The sequence below is a fragment of the Typopeltis vanoorti genome, chromosome 22 (assembly GCF_054136105.1).
Source record: "Typopeltis vanoorti isolate ZY-2024b chromosome 22, IOZ_Tvanoo_1.0, whole genome shotgun sequence".
In the NCBI taxonomy this organism is placed as follows: domain Eukaryota; kingdom Metazoa; phylum Arthropoda; class Arachnida; order Uropygi; family Thelyphonidae; genus Typopeltis; species Typopeltis vanoorti.
The window spans coordinates 45,576,723-45,585,968 of NC_143570.1; the positions used below are offsets into that span (position 1 = coordinate 45,576,723).

At 32.1% G+C, this 9,246-nt stretch overlaps 2 non-coding genes across 2 annotated transcripts; both read left to right on the top strand.

Annotated features, from left to right (window-relative positions):
* The first annotated feature begins 6,337 nt into the window (after window positions 1-6,337).
* TRNAV-UAC (transfer RNA valine (anticodon UAC)) lies at window positions 6,338-6,410 on the top strand. The gene has a single exon. It is a non-coding gene; the product is annotated as a tRNA-Val (tRNA).
* Window positions 6,411-8,736: 2,326 nt separating this feature from the next.
* TRNAV-AAC (transfer RNA valine (anticodon AAC)) lies at window positions 8,737-8,809 on the top strand. The gene has a single exon. It is a non-coding gene; the product is annotated as a tRNA-Val (tRNA).
* The last annotated feature ends 437 nt before the right edge of the window (window positions 8,810-9,246 follow it).

Below are 9,246 nucleotides of genomic sequence, written 5' to 3' on the forward strand. Positions count from 1 at the left end.
CGCATGACGTGCATTCAAAAATTTAGTAATTTCTTCTCTTTAACACGAACATATTGCTAAGCACACATTCAAACAATCTGCGAATAAACTATATCCCAGAATAATCACCGCTTCTGAAATAAAAAAAACAACAACGAAAACTAAAATGATGTAAGTTAGAATAAAAACATATGAATTAAAGATGACATATAAGCGCAACCCATTTCTTCTTCTTCGGTTTTCTCAACTTTTTTTTATTTTTTAAATACAGTTATCTCAGTTCCCCGCCCTTTCCATCTTCCAGAAATAATTTGCGTGATGTATTGTAAAACAATTGAGTTGTCATGTGTAAGCTGTTTATTTCTTGATATAAATATTTTGCAAAGTTATGATTATAGCAAGGTAGGATATTTAAAAAAAAAAAGCTAGGATCCTTTAAAAAGAAATAGAAAACGCTTTAAAAAATAAAAAGGGTTTGGGAGCGCCCGTTTCAGCTTTAGAGGCCGACGACGTCTAGCTTAGCGCGGGCCGTGTTTATATATATGATATTCATTTCCTCAAATAGTTTATCTTATATGGTATATATGTTATTATATTAGTATATAGTTATGTATATACATGTTAATCTAGAAACATATCAGCAAATAACAAATGCCAACATGCACCGTGACACTACTTCAGTACTACTAAAAAACTATTCTATATTCTCGTCGGGTAATTATTTTCAGTCTCCATAACATCCATAACAAGGGCAATGTAAAGGGAAATTTCCCTAATACTGAAATTCCTCGAACAATATGTGCTGTGCCATTAAGGTATGGTAAACTCAACAATGTGTCTCATTAATGTAAACAGTTATTAACAGTAAATAGAATACTGTTGTTAAACCCAATAATATTATTATAAATTATCATAATGTGCTATATTATTTAATTTACTCTTTAAATATTGCATATCACAAAAGAAGAGAGCCCAAAAAAGTTTTAATTTAGCCTCAAAAATTATTAACGGCAAGATAGGTTTACATTTGTAATTTCATATTTTTAAAGTTAATCTAATCTCATCAATAATTTACCCAATAAATTTTTATTAATAAGTGAAACCTTCGAAAAGTCAGTTGATGCGATGAATTATTTATTTTGTATTGTGAGACTATGTTCGTTATGAATAAGAACAAAAAACGTTTATGAAACTCCACATTCATTAAATTTCTTGGATTTAACTTACAAAGCCATTTAGGTGAACGATATATTTATTAATTTGTGTTTTTGAAATTTGCTTAATTTCCTAAAAAAAAATAAATTTTGTTTTAGGACTTGAACGTAACACAAGATAATTGAGCAATCTTACTATTGTAGCATTTATAACAGTTATATCGGAAACTGTTGTACCAGGCAAGAAAATTAAAAACGGAAAAAATAAATAAAGTTTGTGGATTACGGGTGCAAAACTATTCTTGCGGAAGTCACAAACTTCAAAGTCTATACAAATCGCAAGCTCAGAAGTCAGAGATAGGCTACCACAATGAAAACAAAAGACTCCTGATTACATCAAAAGGAAGATCTCAACATAACAAAAATGAATGTGAACCATCCAACAGATTCGATATTATCAGAGTTTACGAACATCACCTTTGACTCGCTTTACCATGGAAGCAACGCACAGATCAAAAGGAGAGGCTTCTCTATCCTGCATATAAACATCAAAACCACTGGAAAATATTGGCTAATGCTATCATACAAGCTTATCTGAACGATTATATTGGTGGTATCGATATATTGGTCCAAACGGAGGTATACGTTACTAGTATGAAGCAAATATCTACCAAATTCTAGTCTTTAAACAACATAAAAATGCTGACAAACAAAAAGAGGTAGTGAATTATTAATATTTACCGAACAGAAATTAATAGCAAAAAACAAACAAAAAAAACTTTCTTTATATTAGAGTATGCTGAAAATGTATGTATCGAAATAACTAATGCAGTCAATCAACAGGATCGCCTAATACTAAATACTGTTTATATGCCACCAAAATTAAGCACGGTTAAATTATTTGACAAACTCAGCTGTTGGGATTTCTGTACCTTAATAGCAACTATAACATCATGCGCTAGAGAAGTATCACAGCTTTTGTCATAGATTATATAAACATCCAGGCACCACCTAATAGTTATTGATTAGCATTGTATAACTATTTATAAAACGCAGGTATCCGGAGAGTTCATCGTAAAGGTAATTAATCGAAAGACACGTCATCCAAAAGGCAATTAATAGAATGGACAATTCATCGAACGACAATTCGTCGAAAATGCAATTCATAGAAAAAAAAAAACATTCACCGTAAATTTAAACTTCTCGAAAATGTTATGATAAAAGTGATCCATTTAGAACAAATACTGAACGTACAGAGAGAGAAAGCAATGTTATTTTAATAGGGAATTATAGAAGAATATGATTTTTTATTGTGTTTCTTGTAAGATAACTGTTTCATGTTTGTTCATGGGATTGATTTACCTGTTTCCGGGAGAAAAAGTCCAGCCTACGCAGGCTCCATTATTATTATTGTTACTAGCAGTAATATGCGACTCCAATACATCAGTTATTATGGGATGAATAAAATTCGTCCCATAATAGCGAGTCTGATTCAGATTCGCTATTGGAAACTTTTACAAGACAATGTCGAACCGTTCCAGTTTTCAGTTCAGCTATATTCGGGGCAAAGAAGAAATAACGTGTCCAAATTATGTATTACAATAACTCTGTGACTTAGCGGAATTAATAGAAGGTGTCAGTACAAGAAGCTATCTGCAGGATTCAGTTTTTGTTCTAAATGGATCGCTTTTATCATAACATTTTTGGAAAAAGGTTTCGAAATGATATTAGCAATTCCGTTTTAGCTGGATCAATTGAATGAAAGTTTAGTTAAAATTTCGGTGAATTGTTTTTTCAATGAAGTGCATTTTCGACGAATTTTCGTTCGATGAATTGTTCATTCTATGAATTGTCTTTTTGATAAATTATCTTTCGATTAACTGTTTCTTCGATGAATTTTCATAACCCCACACTGCAAGGTAGCAGATCAATACTTCACCTGCACGCTAAGAACAGAATACTCTGAAAAGCAACACAAAACAATAATAGACGAAGAAATATTCAACAACAAAATAAGAAACGTTGAGTGAAAACAACAAGGAGTCACAAGATTCAGAAGATATTTACAAAACAATATTAAACTTATTCTGGAGAAAATATATAAAAAAGCTACAAAAAACTAAATTTGCTCAAAAACAAGCTAAAAATGTTTAGATGACGAAACACATAATACTAGATATACTTAGAAAAAATATTCAATGAAACAATGAAAGTAATGCCCAAATAACGCAGATTTAAAAATCGAATATAATATATAAAAAGGAATAGTCTTGTATAAGAAATGCAGATAAGAAATGGAAACAGCACAGACGTGTAACAAACCTGGCGTCTGATCAGCGAGATGCTAGACTGTGTTCCTACCACCAACTTCTTTGAAACTATAAAATCTATCCAACAAATAGCAAATGATACTGCATCCAAGAAGTACAGAGAGAGAGAGAGAGAGAGAGAGAGAGAGAGAGAGAGAGAGAGAGAGAGAGAGAGAGAGAGAGAGAGAGAGAGATCCCTCCATTCACAAAACATGATGTCCCACTCGGATCACAAACAAAACAGACTTGTGGTTCCTAAGCATAACAAAAGCAGAACTTCCTTCTAATCTATCAAATTAAAGCAAAAATAAAAGGTCCAGACATCGACGGCATCACACCTAAAGAAACCCAGCTAGCCTTGGTCCGACTTACTAAAAGTAATAAATAAAAACCTTTAAAACTGGACAAAAATAGCAGTATATTAAATACTGCCATAATCACGCAACCCTACTAATTATCAATGAAATTATGGAGCGGAACGCACTTAGGAAACTCGAAAGATATATAGTAAACTTTCATATAATCCACAAAACACTGTACAGGTTTTAGAAGAAAAAGGGAACATCTCTCTCTCTCTCTCTCTCTTGGAATATTTTGCCGGGTCATTAACGTAATCTTAGATAATCAAAATTGTCATAGTAGCCTTTATTGACTTGACAAAGCATTCGACACCCACATACACGAAACTATTTGAAACGATGACATGTTGGATTATCAATATGCATGATATATATGATATTAACTAGCTGCCTCTCACAAGCAACGTCTTCCAATATGCAGACGATACAGCTATAGTATCTATTCATAATAATGCAAGCAGAGCCTAAACAAAAATGCAACATGGAATAAATCTGCCCACACACTTGCTTTGCAAATACTCTGAAACCTGAACTCTGAAAACCATTACATTCAACTGACGAAGAAACATTACTGACACCTTGGAATTTACCTTGATGAAAGTATGGATTGGAACAGCCACATACATCATCTACAAAACGATCTTCGGACAATAGCTTGCACACAATAGCTTTTAAAGTTTAAAAGACAGTTCCTGCTTGCCTAAAAACACTAATATGGAAGGAATTGTAATGCAAAACTTTCTAAGATAAACTATAACAGCATAAGCATTTTTGCAGGCTACAAACTAAACAGTCATTACATTCATTTCATTACAGTGCAAAATGATAAAGCGAATCTTTTGGGAACAAAGAAACGATACTAGCTTTATATGCACTGCAATGTCAGAATATATAAAATAGCAACAAAAAATAATTAAATCGCTATGCCATTATGATAATTTAATGGATTGCATATTCAAACATTCCTTCTTTAATATATGCAGGAATGAGAAGTATAATTTATAAATTTCTGAAACACGTTTTTGTTGTATAGTTATCGTTGTCGTAGTATAATATCAATTAATGACGATAGAGATGATCCGGTTTTTAACTATAATATAGTAAGTATATATTATATTATTATCATGCACTGTTAATATAATACTAAACAATCTTTCGTTAATGAGAGGCAATTTACAAAATTAAAAATATTCTTAGTGGAGGAAGGGGATGCCTATATTACGGTGATGAATTCGAAGTTAGTTTCTTTAATAATAGTTTCATAACGCTAATGTGAATGATAAAGAGTATTTTCATATTAGGACTGTCTAATTCATATTATTCGGTGGCGGATCGTTCTGTGCCGTGGGAAAAATTAAATGCATTAGCAATATATTAATAGATCGTGAAATGGAGAAAGTGCACATTTAATTCTTACTTATTGTGTTTTTCACATATTCACATATCTGTATGACTATCCACACTGTAGCTGCCATAAAGTAATACTTAAGCATTACATACACAATACAAAAAACATTTTCAACATTAATTAATCAAACTTTCGCTCTTCTAGGTTGACGTATTGATGACTTACTGTTTGGACTAAACAACCATGTATGCGATCACGTAGTGTAGTTGGTTATCACACGCGCAAGCTCCTCAGGGCGAGCACATACATATTTTGTTTTCTTACATTAATAATAAAAATTCTTTTTAGATCTTATTTTCTCTTTCATTTATTTTGCATTTCTTAAAGATTTCTATATGCTTTATAAGAACGCAATTTGTGTGTCTTTATTTTTTTAATTTAACCTTTCCACCGATTCCTGCCTCCTAATGTCATCCTGAAATATTTTCATGCTATAGCGACATGAATGTAAGAGCGCCTATTTACTATTAAAATAGGTAACTATGTATTATTTGTGAAGATTTTATACGATAAAATGAGAAACAAAATCAAATAATGAAAAAATACTCTGATGTCATCCTTTTTAGGATTTAATGAGGTCTCACTTTCTGAAGTGCAGAATGCGTATTGTGGGAAGATGAAGATCAAAAAGTTGATCTTCATCTTGTATTTCATTTTGCATTGAGAAAAATGAAATACAACTATAAAGCCCATGTGAAGCAATATGACATAATAATAACATGTGCTTTTTTGTATGGCTTCATGAGAATGAAATCATGGTAAGACAATAAGAATGATATAATTCAGAAAATTATTTTCTAATTTATCTTCCCCTATTCGGAAGACTCAAAAAACGTGTAGCTTCTGAAATATAATAACTGTCATGTAATAAATACTCTTATATCTTCTGATATCAATATTTATTTTATTATTGATTTTTTTTGTTATTTCCTTTTTAATAACAAAAGTGATCAAAACAAATGCAAGCAAGGCTCAAGTTTGCTGGTTTTTCTGTGGATCACATTCACTTTATTCATCAAAGAAATATTTGAATTGTTATTAAATCGATATTCAAAGAACTCAAGTCAGATAAACACGTGCATCTCGGAAATGGTTTCATTACATGAGAGGAAAGACTCATTTACGTCAGTTCTCGTGGTGTAGTGGTTATCACATGCGCTTTACACGCGTAAGGTCCTTGGTTCGATTCCGAGCGAGAGCATGTTTTTTTCCCTAAATTATGCGAGCGATTTCTTCAAAATTCGAAACACGTTTGGCAGATTGTGTATAGAAGGCATATTCAATAGATCCTAGTAATGAACTTTATAGGAAAATTTCGTATTATTCCTCTACAGCAGAAAATAAATTTTAGTTACTCATCATATTCAAGTACGGAAAACTTAATTTACATATTTAATTAGTCACTGTATTGCCAGAATTGTTTAATGAAATTAGACTTTTTAATACCTGGTGAAGGAATTCACTTGGACAATAATTTTATTCGTAAGAAAATAGGCAGCCCAGAGATTAAAATATTTACCCAGAATCAGAGATTTTATTATTTCTTGATGGCATAAAATCATTTGGTTGTTATTGTGATACTTGCCGAACTAACAGACCATGAGACCTTGTGTAAGTGTGTTCGTGATTAGGTACATTAAAGTGGGTTGCAGAGTTGGGAAGACTATAAAATAGTGTCAAAACAGTAACAAAGTAATCACATAAGCCGGAGACAGCGAAGTAATTCTTGTCGAATATTAAAGCAATATTAATTTTATTATTTATTTATTTTTTAACATGGAGAGAGATTTCTAAACTTGGAATTTATTTCTGAAGTAAGCAATGAATGTAATCCTTATTTCATTCATTCTACGAGAATTAATAAATCAGTCATCAGGTAATTACACATTATCTAACTTCATTTCCGGTTTTGATGAAATCACAGCAAGGAGTATAAAATCTTCAGTAGACTACATAATATATATCATGGCTTTGTTTCTGCTTGACCATTTATAATTCTTTAAGCATAGTTAGAGCAATACCTTTATTGCAAATAGACAGATACAGAAACCACATCTATGACCAGGTAATGTTTTACTCAATTTAATTAATTCTCTAAGGCAGAATACTAGGCGCTATTATAGCCCTAATATTTGGGTTTAGGTTTGTCAACCGATCTGAACAACAGACATTGTTGTTCCCAACCATTACTGAAGAACTATTCACTCTGATCTATTAAACTGAAGCAAACATAGTTTCAGGCATCGAGGGCATCACACGTAAAACAAGACTCAGCTAGCCAATGTCAGATCTTACTAAAATTAAAAAAAAAAACGAAATCTTTAAAACTGTACAAATACTTAGAATATTAAAGACTGCAAGAAGTATATGTAAACATGAATAAAGAAACTCAATAATTACAGAACTATAGCAATCTCACCAGTTATCAATCAAATTATGAATCGGATAATGCTTAGCAAACTCTCAACATATACAGTAAACTTTCATATCACCCCCAAAACACCGTACGGTTTTCAGAAGAATAAAGGAACAATATCTCTCTCTTGAGATATTTTACAGACGTAATTAATGCCACCTCAGATAAAAAAAAAATTATAGTAGTCTTGACCGAAGCATTCGAACTCACTCATGCACGAAACTTTATTAGACAAGCTGAGATTCGGTTAGGTGGTTAAAGTCACACACATCGATCCATAGTAGAGAGTAACAAATAACTTGTGAAGTGCAACAGGGAGCTGTTCTTAACAAATAACTTGTGAAGTGCAACAGGGAGCTGTTCTCTCCCTAATTCTATTCAATATCTATATGTATGATATTAATCAGCTACCTCTCAAAGGTAATGTCTTCCAATATCCAGAAGATACAGCTTTAGTATCCATCCTTAATAATGAAAGCATAGCGTAAACAAACATGCAAAATGACATAAATCTGCTCACTGACAGACTCACCAAAAACTTTACACTCTTATAAGACTCTCGAAGTCAGAATACACAGAAGAGTAAAACAACTACCTTCACTCAAGAAGAAGAAACATTACGATTAGCGTGGACGTTACCTTGATGCAGGTATGGACAGGAACAGTCACAGACGTCATCTACAAAAGAACCTACGCACAATAGCTTGTAAACTGTACAGGTTAAACGATATCGTTCCTACATGCATAAAAACAGAAATGTGCAAGGCACAGTGCGTAAACACTATAACATACGTAATAACAAGTACGTGTTTTGTGCAGACTAAAAAATAAGCTAGTTTGATGTCATTACAGTTCAAAATGATAAAACTGATCTTTTGGGCTGAACTGCATAGCTGCATAATGCTCTTAAACAGATTTGACTGCAATGAAGTTTTGACTGGAACTATCGCATTTAATAGCATTAATATTAGCATAGTTTGCCCAAGTATTAATGGTTCCGGAAATTGGTTTTCTGCTATGTTCATTAAACAATCGTTTGCAATTGTTGTAAGAAAAGTTGATTTTCATTGAAAAGCGGATGAATGGTACATTAAAATAATAACTCTCAGTTGTTCTCGTGGTGTAGTGGTTATCACATGCGCTTAACACGCGTACGGTCATCGGTTCAATCCCGGGCGAGAACATTTTTGCGAAACAAAATTTCATAAATGTTAATAATTTTACGAATTATACATTCAACCATTCCTTAACTGAAACATGCAGGAAAGAGAAGTATAATTTATTAATTTCTTAAACACGTTTTTTTTTTTGTTTAGTCGTAGTATTTAGTCGTTGTCGTAGTAATGACAAGTAATGAGGATAGAGATGATCAAGTTTTTAACTGTCATATAGTAAGTATATATTATATTATTATTATACACTGTTAAGGTAATAATTAACAGCCTCTCATTAAAGAGAAGCCATTTGAAAATATTAAAAATATTCTTGGTGGAGGAAGGAATGCATATATTGCTGAAGAATTCAAATCTAGCTTCTTTAATAATAGTTTAATAACGCTAATACGAATGGGAAAGGGTGTTTTAATATTAGGACAGTCGAATTCATATTATTCGGTGGCGTT